This window comes from Macaca fascicularis, chromosome 6 (assembly GCF_037993035.2).
Source record: "Macaca fascicularis isolate 582-1 chromosome 6, T2T-MFA8v1.1".
In the NCBI taxonomy this organism is placed as follows: domain Eukaryota; kingdom Metazoa; phylum Chordata; class Mammalia; order Primates; family Cercopithecidae; genus Macaca; species Macaca fascicularis.
This window is the reverse complement of record NC_088380.1, coordinates 169969269-169982763: the sequence shown is the minus strand read 5'-3', so window position 1 is coordinate 169982763 and position 13495 is coordinate 169969269. Positions and strand designations below refer to the sequence as shown.

General features: G+C 38.6%; 1 long non-coding RNA gene across 1 annotated transcript in view; it reads left to right on the top strand.

The window, feature by feature from the left end:
* The first annotated feature begins 1973 nt into the window (after nucleotides 1-1973).
* Nucleotides 1974-13495, top strand: part of LOC102144565 (uncharacterized) — a 227887-nt gene continuing 216365 nt past the window's right edge. Inside the window, exon 1 of the long non-coding RNA XR_001491726.4 lies at nucleotides 1974-2110. This is a non-coding gene — a long non-coding RNA (uncharacterized lncRNA). The remainder of the gene's footprint in view (nucleotides 2111-13495) is intronic.

The following is a 13495-nucleotide window of genomic DNA, read 5'->3' as shown; positions in this document are numbered from 1 at the left end:
CAAAGTAAGATTCTGATATGATATCTTACCAGTTTCTAACTAGTTAATGCTGGGCTGCTTTAATCCTCAGTTTCTGTAACTGTAAGATGGGAATAAGGTCAACTATCCAGAGTGGTTGGAAAAATTAAAAGTCAACTGTTTTAAGGCTCTTGACAATGCTTAGCATCCAGAGAGCACTCACAATAGTACCCAACCCCTCCAAATTGAAAGAATAATAATAAATTTCCTCAAATTAATTTTGTGTCGCTACGCTCTCTAAGGAGGCATTTTAGCGGTAAAAGTTGTCTCAAAAGTTTTCACTGGTTGAGTAGATCAAGTTGTAATATTTTAGGGGTGTAACTCCTATTATTGTGTAAGAGACAGCACGATAGTTACTTCTTAATGAGTTATTTGGAACAGGAACCCATTGGATGTGGGAAAAAATACTAAAAATTTGATTTTCTATGTGTTTTAAATGTCATGTTTTAATTTCTATTTTTATATTGGTTAATATTAGTAAAATGTTGTGATGTATGTGACTTTGTGACTGCTTGCTCAGAATTTCTTTATTGCTGGTGTGTGAGAGCGACATCTGTTTTGGAGACCACTGACCGAAGGTAGTTTTTTTGTTGTCGTTTCTGTGATTTGGGAGAGAGAAAAGGAGTTGTAAATCTCACTGACTGTCAGAATCCCCACAATTCACTGTGTGTTTTTTCAACATTATTATGCTTAAAGTTTCATTATTCTTGCAGTTTTCAATCACAGCAGAGGTATATTTTAAATGTTCCCACCCCAGCTGTTCTCTCAAGATTGACTGAAGAGGGGAGCAGGATGCAGCATTTGCCTAAGTCACAGATAGCACCTAGGAAGATTTTATTTCTCTCTGTTTTAGAAATGTAAAATAAAACACAAGATTCTTTCTCTTTTGAAAAATATAAGCTAGCTATCGAGTGACAACAATGGCCAAATTAACTCTCGTCCTAGTCCGTCTCTCCATTCCTCCTTTGAAATAAGAATACCTTGAAGAAATGGGGACATTCTGTGATGGAAGGCATATACTATGATACCAGGTTTTAGAAGCTGGTAGAAGAGAGTGGGTTGTGTGTGTGTGTGTATGTTTGTGCACACTCGGTCATGTTTTAATAGGGGACCCAGTATTCACTGTGTTCCTGGTGTCTGACAGGCTCTTTATACTGGACACTTACCATCCAATTTCACCTTCACACAGGCAAGCTAAGAGAGATGAGAATCTCCTGTCCTTCTCTTGTAAACATTTTTTGTCAAATAAAGAAAGAATAGGTGGGAAGTTAAGGTCCTATTGTATCCACATTGACTTCACCCCTGCCCCTGCTACCTTAGTGTTCCACTTCACAGACTTATTGCTATTTTATACTTCCAGAAATTTCTATGTACATAAGGAAAAAAATATGTATATACTCTTTTCACAAGTGAGAATCATAGCATGCAAATGGAAATCATGTGAGAGCTATTGCTATTCAAACTATTTTTCTTCATTTTGCAATACATTGGGATAATTTCCATATCAATATATATAGATTTACCTCATTCTTTCTAGATCCTCATGACATTCCACTGCATGGATTTACTATAATTAATTTAGCTACTTCCTTATTCAACACTGTAATATCATCTGTATGCATCTCTGAACACTTATCTAGGGTTAAATTTATAAAAATGGGAATTACTGTTTCAAAATGTATGCATGTTTAAAATTTAGATTCAACAACAAGAGTGCATCAATGTATCCTCCCATATGTGAGACATTTTTTTCTCAAATTCTCATATTGTTTAAATTTTAAGGTAAAAATAGCATTTAATTTTTGCCTTAATTTATTATTCTTGAATAATGAGTGAGATTGAGCATCTCTTTGTAAGCCTGTTTGCATGTGCATCTCCTGGAAATAAGTGGTTTTGTAATCATTATCAAGAAGGCCCTTCCATTGTACTGGTTGCATCTCTGTTTTTGTTCTTAGGGTCGCTAAAGAAGCCAGAGTGGAGGCTGCAGGGAATATGGATTTAAATGAATTTTGGCTGTACCATCAAGCAGTCTGATCACTGAGGAAATATCAAAAGCTTCACCCGAGTGACTCATCACCCAAATTCAACAGAGGTAATAGAATAACTTACATTGCTCAACCTTTTGGCTATTTAGTTGGCTGTGTGAGATCAATGGTGCCCACGTTCTCTGCTGGATTTTGCTTTGGGAAAGAGATTTATTGGTTAGATCTCACATTACAATGCCGTCAGTGTCTTTGGGACCCGATTCCCAATACTCAGAAGCATAGAACAAAATTATTTAACATCTTGGCCTCAGGTAACAATATCTACTTCATTGAGTTGGATCAGGCATCACATTCTGTGGGGATATACTATTGTCCACTGCATGAGCTCTCCTTCATCTTGTTTCATTATTTTCTGAGACTTTGTATTGGATAGTGAAAAGCTTGTGGCTAGAGATAAACCCAAGTGGCAATTTTAGGAGACATGTGAAATAAAAATGTGACTGGTCATGCATATGGATTATTAGATGTATAATGTATAATATAGCTTTCTATATGTAGTGTTACCTAGATTGGGCACATGTGCTATTATTATGCTTTTAAAATGTATTGCTTTTTTCATGAAGTTCAGATGGTCTGACTAGTTTATATTCTCTAAACATTTCTTGTTTTACTATTTCGTCAGCTTCTACTCTTAAAATTCACTGCATGGTCTCTACAGACAAGAAGCAAAGGTTCTGCACTGCTACAGCTTTCCGTTAAAAGACAGAGCATCCACATTTTCTCTCATTTTACTCTGAGACGGCCAGTCTGTTTTGTAGTCTCCCACACGCACTTTTCTTCTCTCAAAGACATTTCCAAGTTTAATATTATATTTTAAAAAAGTCTAGAATCATGCAGGCTTTAAAAGAAATACCAGGAATTGGCCGGGCGCGGTGGCTCAAGCCTGTAATCCCAGCACTTTGGGAGGCCGAGACGGGCGGATCACAAGGTCAGGAGATCGAGACCATCCTGGCTAACACGGCGAAACCCCGTCTCTACTAAAAACACAAAAAATTAGCCGGGCGAGGTGGCGGCGCCTGTGGTCCCAGCTACTCGGGAGGCTGAGGCAGGAGAATGGCGGGAACCCGGAAGGCGGAGCTTGCAGTGAGCCGAGATCCGGCCACTGCACTCCAGCCTGGGCGACAGAGCGAGACTCTGTCTCAAAAAAAAAAAAAAAAAAAAAAAAAAGAAATACCAGGAATTAAAAACAAGAAATAACTCCCATATAGAGCCATTTACCACATCTATCTAACAATTACAGCAATGTCTTAGCTAGTTAAATTATTGCAGAATTGCTAATATCATCTACTTTTCAAAAGCATTAAAATAAAATTGTTTAGAAGTAATGTCATTTATTTAAAAAATTGGGCAGAATAAGGAATATATGTTTTTATATTGGTATAAGATGATTAAATATTTTTTATGGAAAATGAGACATTTCAAAGATTAATCTTAATAGGGAAGTCTTTTCCTATGTAAATATTTTATCATTTTACACTGTATAATAGTGGAGATTTTCTGATAATTTGTGGTTTTGAAAATTATGGGGTCTTAGAATTTATTCATTTGAAGATCTTTTAGCTTTTATTATGAGGGTACACTGACCAAAACAAATTATATGTCTCATGTTATTCTTCGTAGTGCATTTAGTCTGGTCAAATGGAATCATGTACCTCCGAAATAATAGTGAAAGAAAGCTATAAAAGAAGAAATTGCATGTAATTGTAGTAAAGGATAAGCGTTTACTGAATAGACAGAAAATACCAAAGATATACTTGCTCTCTGTGCCTGTGTAATCAGTGATGCGTTAGTAATATTATTTTGTATAAAAAGACTTTTTAAAATGTATTACATTTTTCTGTACTGAAGAGCATAAAATAATCGAGAGTGACCTGTAATTCTTGCCAGAAAGAGACTTTGACATTGGATAGGATCACTTTTACAGTCTGTTCATTTATCCAACAAGCATGTATTGAAGGTAGGTTTCTTGTATGGACACTGCTAGGTACAGAATTTGGGGTGTGTACATTAGTGGTAAAAAGTTCATGTTAGTGTATGTTAGTGGTGAAAAGATCAGTAATCATTGCACAGGGTATGGAGAGCAATCTTTTTTTTAACTTTTTAAAAATTATACTTTAAGTTCTGGGATATATGTACAGAATGTGCAGATTTGTTACAGAGGTATATACATGCCATGGTGGTTTGCTGCACCCATCAACCCGTCATCTACATTAGGTATTTCTCCTAATGCTATCCCTCCCCTAGCTCCCCCACCCCATGACAGGCCCTGGTGTGTGATGTTCCCCTTCCTGTGTCTATGTGTTCTCATTGTTCAGCTACCACTTATTAATGAGAATACGTGGTGTTTGACAGTAAGTGATAATATAAAGAAGAATGAGAAGTAGTCCTCAAAGGTAAAAATGATGTAGTAATCACTGCTGATTTTAGCAGGATGTTTACTAATTTCCCATCATTAGTGGAGGACTTGACCGTCCATTGTGAGTATTATGTCATCCTCTCCTCCCAACATCCAACTGCCTCTTTTTCCTTATCTTATACCTACTGTGCAGCTTATAGATGGAAAGATGCTTTCCAAGATTTGTAATCCCTTTCTCTGTGCTAGGGTGAGCAGGTCTCAGCCAATCAGTGCAAGGAATTCCCTTGCCCCAGGCAATGGTTCAAGAATGGGACTTTGTGAATGTGAATGGGAAGAGATATTTCTCATGTGAATGGGAAGAGCCATTCACATCTGGACTACAGGCCATGAGAGGTTTTCTGAGAATGACTGGAAAAGCTCTCTCACTATTTTGGGAGAACTTTTTGAAGTGATCATTTTGTTCATTTCTTTGCTTTGGATGAAGAAGCTCCTTGTACCTGTGAGGCAAAGCAAGCCCTGCTGACTCCACAGAAGGCTGAACAGAGGCACAAAAAAAGAAAACAGTTCTTGAATCTGTGGCTTAGTCACTGAAATCAAACCCAGCCTGAAGACTCTCTTTTCTCTGGACTTTGAGATTAGTGGGCCAGTAATACACTTTTGTTGCTTATGCTAGTCTGAGTTATGTTTTCTCTTTTGTTCAACTAGTCTGAATTATACCCAGAAGTTATCTCTTCCATCTTCATAATGATTCTGTGAAATTGATGTTATTACTGTTATCATTTTAGAGGTAAGGAAACTGAAGTCTTAAGGTTAGATCACTTGTCCTGAACCACAGTGGCACAAAGTGGCACAAAGCCAGGACTTTACTTGCACAGTTCAATCCAACGACCACATTCCGAAGCACTGTATTCTACAGCTTCACATGCTTTGTTGATCCAGAGACAATGTCAGTCAACTTAAAAATGTAGAAAACTTACCACTATGGTGGAAGCATTTGACCTGGCCTGTAGTTAGAACTTAAATGAACAAGAGATGCAGCTGAATCAATAGCTTTAGAGTAGAGGAGGTAAAGTAGCTGAGGCTGGCATCTCATCTCTGTGTAGTTCCTTAAGGGGGTGATAGGAGATGGGACCCATAGGAAAGCTTGGGGGTCCCACAGAGTTTAGAAGACAAAGATTGAGATCAGAGAGGCATGGCAAAATTAGATGGAGGAGGTTAATAAAAGGAGGAGTCCCTGAGTGGGAATGGTCAAACAATGGAGGAATCACAAACATTGAGGCTGGTGCCCACCTACCTGTAGTTTTTGAGATAATGGGATGGTGGGGTGAGGGATGGGTTACAAAAGAAAATGATCACCAGGATCTGCATACACTTAGGAGTTCAGTATCATCACAATCAGGGAAGAGCCATGTTTCAGTGTAGGAGAGAAGGTAGAGGAAGTATTGCCGGAAGGACTGAGTCAAAATGTGTGTATAAAGGTTCAAAAAAGCACAGTGAAGGATTGGTTACCAGGGGTATGGAGGATAGATGTGTGAGGATAACTATGCTGGGTTTGAGATAGCTAGTGGGCTGGAAGCATGTGCATTTTGGTCACTAGCGATTAAAACTGGGAATTGTGGGAAGGAAAGAGGCTGTTTCCAGCTTGAGCTTCTTCCCAGCTTACATTTACATACGTGGATTCCTTCACAATTCTGACTGCCAGTGCACCATGTCCTGCCGGCAGAAGGGAACTGAGGTGGCTATGGCAACCGGAAAAACCTCAAACTATTAATATTCACAAACATATGGAGGCTGCAATTCTTTAAAAACAGTAACATTAGCAGTGGCAGTGGCAATGGAAACAAACATAATTTGTAACTCTCACCTCTGGAGAAACACAGAGCTACATATATTATTTTTTAATAATCAGTCACAAATTAACTAATTGCTGCAGTCCTGAAACCCACTTTTCCCTGTAGCTTGTCATTATCTGCAGATGTCAAAACAAGTAAAATAAATGGACTAGATTTCCTGGAGATGTTTGTTGGTAATAACTGTTTGCCTGAAAAAAATTAAAAATTGTGTGTCTGGCAGCAAAAACTCCTTCATAGGTTATTACTTTAAAGTTTCTTTTTTATCTTTGAATAGCTGGTAGAGATTGTTAGACTCTACCTTCCTCCTTTTCTGAATCATCAAATTCAGTGGTCGGTTGAAGAATCACTGATTAAAATCCACTGTGGCGTTGCAATTAAAAATGCACATCCCTGGTTCCCCACCCTAGAGATGTGGATTCATTAAGTCTAGAGTAGGACGCAGGAATTGGTATTTTAAGTGAGCTCCCCAATGTAATTCTGATGGTGAGATGGTGAGAAACAAAGCTCTAGTCTTGGAGAGCTGGTGGCTGAAGATTACAATAGGGAGGTGTGCTTTTCTGTTTTGGAATTTGTTTTAGTTATTTTTCTAACCCCATTCTTTCTTCTTCATCATAAATCTTTGCTCCTAGAGGCAGAGTGTTATGATGGAAAAAGCTCATGAGGTCTGGATTGGAGTCCCTGGTATGGCATTTATAAAAGGTGAACCCTAGACTGAGACAGGTAAACTTATTCTGAGTCTCAGTTTCTCCATCTTTGAGATGGCCCTAAGAGTTTTCCTTAGAGCTCTAGGGATGAGGTTTAGAGAGTATCTTATCCAACACCTAGTACATAATAAGTGCTTAAATAGTGCTATTATTATGACCTTGATTTCTCCTTGGCACTAACTTGTTACACCTGCCTCTGGGGTTGCCGGCACAGAAATGTTACCTTGTAGAGGATTACGTGTGTCATGCACACACTAGGGGAATTTTTCTGCTCTTTTACTCCCCCCTTTCCCTTTTCCTTAGGCTTAGAATGAAAACCCATTAGGGAGGACCTGAGCCTAATGATGAGGTGAAGAAAGGGAAGCGGTCCTCAAGAGAAAACAGCAGAGCAAGAGTATGCCAACAACGAGATTCTCAGAAACCCCCAATCCTGTGCAGGGAACTAAATGAAGTATGGTGCTATCAGCATTTGTAGCGTCTGTTGGTGGCACTGAGTAGAGGAAGTGGATGCTATTATCTTTGTCATATCTGCCTTTTCTTCTTGAAAGTTGACAAGGTGAGGTTGGTTGGGGACAGAAGTTAGAGAAGGATTCCCTTGTTAACATTGTCTTGTCTGTGTTCTGTGTCCCCTCTGTGTACTATAGACATAGCGACCTGGTGAAATGGTGGAGAGAGAAAGAATGCTCAAAGTTCTGTGTGTACTGCTTGTGCATTCCACAAAACCTGTTACCCATCTGGTGTTTTGGCATGATAGAAGTTTCTAGTTTCAGAAATATCATTGAACAGGGGCTCCTGGATAGGGGTAGATATTTTAACTTTTGGCTTGCATCATGGATTCCATAAAGATAGAATTTCTTGGAAATTCTCTATATATTTCTTAATGCAGCAGTGCAAAAGGGCTTTAATAGTTTTGATATAGATTAAAAATTGGTGGCTTATGGGCAGAATTTCTCTTTCAAAATGTCTACTTCTTATCAGTACTATATTTAAAAAATGAAATTTCTCCAATGTAAACAAATAATCAAACAAAAGCAACCAAGAAATTTTGCCTTTAAATTCAAATTTCTGGCCTTTTTTTTTTTGAATAGTCCAAACACGTGACAATATTGGCTGAGGAGCAGGAATTGAATATACCAGCTTGTCATAGGCGCCAGCTGCTCATTATTTTCTTGCCTGGCCTTCAGAGACATTGGGAGCTCAGACTTGAGTACCAGCTCTAGACTCACACTGCCCTGGTATAAGTACTTGCTCTTCCAATTATCCTATATAACTCTGAGCAAGCTAGTTAATCTTTGTGTTAGTTTTTTGTCTGCAAAATAGGAATGATGCCTTAGTTTGGGCTGCTATAACAGAACAAAAAGGAAAAACCTTCCCCACAGCACTGTTGTTACATCTTAGAAGAAATAACCCAAGTACCATATCACTTATGCAATTCATATGTAAGTTTCTTCAATTGTCCTGCAATTATGTTATGTGATTTTTCTAAAGGAAGGGTCCAATGTTCACATGTTTGGATGAATTTTAACCTCTTTTAATCTAGAGAAGTCCCTCCATCTTTTTTTACACGTTAAAGTGAGGTATAGTTGACATAAAACTACATATTTTTAAGTGTATAATTTGAGAAGTTTAGACATGGATACATCGTGAAACTATCATCACAATCAAGGCAATGAATGTATATGTCACCCCCAAAGCTTCTTGGTTCCCCTTTGTAAACTTTCTCCGTTGCCCTCACTTTACTTTTCTCCTTCATCCTCCGTCAACCACTGATCTTTCTGTCACTAGAGATAATTTGAATTTTGTAGATTTTCATGTAAAGGGAATCATACAGTATGTACTATTTTGTGTCTGGCTTCTTTTCCTCAGTGTAACTATTTTGAGATTCCTCCATGTTTTGCGTGTGTCAATAGTTCATCGTTTTGTTGCTGCACAGCATTTCATCTTGTGGATATATCACAATATGTTTATCCATTTACCTGCTGATACCCGTCTGGGTTGTTTCCATGATTTGGCTTTACCAAATAAAGTTGCTGTGACTATTTGTGGGCATGTCTTTGTATAGACATTTGCTTTTTTTTGTCTTGAGTCTATTTCTAGATTGGAATGGCTGAATCATATAGTAGGTATATGTTTAACATTTTAAGAAACTGCAAAGCTGTTTTCCAAAGTGGTTGTAGCATTTTACATTTTTACCATCAGTGGAGAGAGTTCCAGTTCCTTCTTGCCAACATACTTGGTAAGGTACGTTTTTAAAAAAATTTAGCCATTATAATGGCTGTGCCTCAATCTTTCTTCTTTCTTTTTTTCTTGCTTACGTTCTTGCTTTCTTGCTTGCTTTATTTTTTTGGTGTATGTCTGTTTTTGGTTTTCATGACATTCACTTTTGAAGAGTTCAAGAAAGTTACCATGTAGAACAATTTGTATTCAGGAGTTTTTGAAGGTGTTTTAAAGTACATTTTATGGGCCCTTTTATTTTATAGTCTTTGGTAGGTAGTCAGTGACCACTTTGTGGATTCTCTGATTGTCAACTCCAGATGAGGATGGATACAAGGGAGGAGGCATCTGCCCATGCCATAATAGTGAGATTGTTTTATGAAAATTTATTCTGGAAAAATAATCAGTATTAAATCTTAAAAAAAAAAATTCTAATCCTATAAGAAAGCTCAAATTGGCTGGGTGTGGTGGCTCATGTCTATAATCCCAGCACTTTGGGAGGCTGAGGCGGGTGGATCATGAGGCCAGGAGATTGAGACCAGCCTGGCCAACATGGTGAAACCCCATCTCTACTAAAAATACAAAACTTAGCTGGACATGGTGATGCGTGCCTGTAATCCCAGCTACTCGGTCGGCTGAGGCAGGAGAATCACTTCAACCAGGGAGTCGGAGGTGCAGTGAGTCTGTGCCCCCCCCCCCCCAAAAAAAAGAAAACTCAAATTTCACCCAGCTTTGGACTTCAGTATAGAAGTGGAGTATCTGGAGTGGCATGCCAAATTGGGTTGAATTGCACTGTTATATGATACGCTTCACTCTCTTAAGCTAATATGGCAACAATTTCTGAGTAAAAATGGCTATTTCTGCTGTAAGACTTCTCTCTTCTTTCCAAAGAAATCAACTAAACAGAAAAACATTTCAAAGGGCTAGAGTTCCATTTGCTTTGTTTCTTATATTTTGGGCCCTGACTGGGAAAAAACAATGGCCTGTGAAATGTTTGACTCCATGAACATACCTTCCTTTTGACTAGCTCCCCCAGTAATGATGACCAGCTCTCTGGCACGGATGCCCTTTAGAAATATTTCCTTGTATGGTAGGATATTTGTAGATGAATTGATAATGATGAAAAGGACATTTGAATAATGCTCCCTCCCCGTTTTAAAAGCATACTTTGAGTCATAAAAGGAATTATAAAAGAAATACCTATCAGAAAACTAAGAAACCTTAAAACATGAATGAGAACTTCTTTTCTTGTTTCCTTTTTCCTTTTTCTTTTTTTAACATTATAAATTCACAGTTAAAGTGAACCCTTGAAACAAATTAGTAGATATTTGAGGTTTAATATTTAAAACCTGGTCTCCTGGGGCTCTCAAGGCCACCTAGGGTAAAGGTCACCTTATGTATTAGGGTTCTCCAGAGGGACAGAACTAACAGGACATTTGTGAAAGGGAGTTTATTAAGGAGAAGTGGCTCACATGATCACAAGGTGAAGCCCCATGATAGGCCATCTGCAAGCCGAGGAAGAAAGAAGCCAGTAGTGGCTTGGTCGGAGTCCAAATGCCTCAAAAGTAGGGAAGCCAACAGTACAGCCTTCAGTCTGTTGGCAGAAGGCCCAAGAGCCTCTGGCAAACTACTGGTATAAGTCCAATAGCCCAAAGGCCAAAGAACCTGGAGTCTGATGTCTAAGGGTAGGAGGAATGGACAAAAAGCATGTACACGGAAGAAAGATGAAAGCCAGGAGACTCAGCAAGCCAGCTTCTTCCACCTTCTTCTGCATGCTTTGTTCTTGCCTCACTGGCAGCCAGTTGGATAGTGCCCACCCACATTGAGGGTGGGTCTGTCTCTCCCAGTCCGCTGACTCAAATGTCAGTCTCCTCTGGCAACACCCTCCCAGACATACCCAGAAACAATACTTTACCAGCTATCTAGGCATCCTTCCATCCAATCAAGTTGACACCATCTTATTTCTATTATATTCCATACTGCAATGAACCAGAAATCAGAAAAAGCTGTTTGGCTTATTGATACGGAATTTTAACAAGCTAGTCATCTTCACCTGCCTGGGATGGCCTTGACAACTGGAAAGTGTCAAATCTTTTCCGGATGCAGATGATCAGAGGAAAGCCTTAAACTCTGAGTAGTTGTATGACAAGAATAACCTCTTTCTATTGCAAGATGGATCAAATTTTCTAAATGGCAGTGGATCCTAATATTTCATAGCTAGAAAGGATATCAAATATCACAATAATAAAATATCTAATGGTTATTATTTTCTTCTGTATCAGGTGCTCTACTTTGCATGCCTTATTTTATTTCATTCTTTTCAGCAGCCCTTGCCCTTTGTACTATTATTTCCCCCATTTTAATGAGGAGTCTAAAACTAAAGAGGTGAAGGAAGTTGATTAAGGTTATATAATTCATTTTCCTAACACTTTCATCTTGCAATTACGGGTTGATTAGGTACTTTCAAGGTCATTTGTAAGTAGCAATTTATTAGAAATTATTTTTGGGCATGGGATTTAGGAAGCAGAAATTTCTGATTGCCTGACCACAGTTGTTGGTTTTCAGACCTTTCACCGTTTAGTGTGCCTGCCGAGAAGTTTTTTTTACCTATTGCAAAGGCTCCTAATAGATGGAGGCTCCAGAGCCCGGTTTGACTTTCCTGTGAGATACTTATTGACTGAGCCATGGAAAAATCTGTGTTGCTAAAGAAAAATTAAGTGATGTCTTGTGTGAATAAGTCTCCTGTTAGTTGCTGAAGTAGGGGCTTAATGCTTGTTAGTTTTTTTCACCCTGCTCTGTAGGTCATGTCTATGTTTAATGTAGTGGCAGGCAAGAAAAATGATAAAGAGAGAATGTGCAGGCAGAACAAATAATTTGTCAAACAACTTCCTCTAAGCATTAAAAATTGATTAAGATAAATTATATCAAGTGTCCTGCATTTAATATGAGAACTTCATTAAAGATAATAAAGCTTTGATTAGCTTTGCTGTGGAAGATAATGTTCTGTAGGCAAATGCAGGATGCCTCCTGGCCTTGGCTCATGTTGCTTTTAGATCTTGGTGATGGGTGCTTCTCTATTCCCCTTAATGTAAAAGTCCCATAGACTGTGATGGTTGTGAGAATTGGCACTCATAGATATGCTCAGGTTTCAAGAAGCTTCCAGTAATAGCAGTATCACAAAAAATAGCAATACCAAAAAAGCATTTTTGGTAAGTGAGTAATAGTAATAGCTTTTCTTTGTTCCAGGTTTTAGGCCATTACAACTCTGTAACTTGGTTATAAGGCAAATGATAATTCTTATTTGACAGGTAAGGAGTAAGAGCATTAGAGAAGTTAAGTAACATGGCCAAATAACTTTGCTACAATGTGCAGAGATGCGACTAAACTCCAGGTCTGCCTGACCCCAAGTTCTGTTCCCTGAGTGATTATGCTGTATTGTGCCTTCCACTTTACAATGCCTTGAATAAAACATAAATGGTACATTTACTTAAACATTTCTCCCTTTTAAACAGAAGTTTGTTCTAATTTTCTAAGTCATAATTAAGCTGTCATGTATATAGGAAATTACAAGTTTGAGATAAATTATAGGTGCAAACAACGGAAAATTAAAAATACATATTGCATTAGTAAGGATCTCAGCAGGAAAGAGATGGCATATTCATATTAGGTAATTTGAGAAGAGTTTAATAAAGGGATTATTCTAAGAGTATGGGTGGGATCAATGTCTTAGTCTGCCAGGCTGCCATACGAAAATGCCAAAGACTGGGTGGCTTAAACAAAAGAAATTTATTTCTCGCAGTTCTGGAAGTTGGAGCTCTGAGGTCAGGGTGCCAGCATGGCTAGATTCTTAATGAGGGCCACCTTCTGACTTGCAGATGGCTGCCTTCTTACTATATTCTCAAACAGCAAGAAGAGAAATGGGGGGAGACAGGGAGAATGAGAGAAAGAGAGAGTCAAGAGACAGAGTTGAGAGAGAAAAAAAGGGGGAGAGAGAGAGAGAGAAAGAGAAGGGAGGAGAAAAAAGAGAAGAGAGAGAGAAAGAGAAGAGAGGAGAAAAAAGAGAGAAGAGAGAGAGAAAGAGAAGAGAGGAGAAAGAAGACAGAAGAGGGGGAGAGAGAGAGAGAGAGAAAGAGAGAGAGAGAGAGAGAGATCTGGTGTTTCTTCTTTTCGGGGCAGTAATTCCCTAATGAAGATCCTACCCTCAAGACCTTTTCTAAACCTAATTATCCCCCAAAGGCCCCATTTCCTGATACCATCACACTGTGGGGGTAGGGCTTCAACACAGGAATGCCAAGAGGACACAAT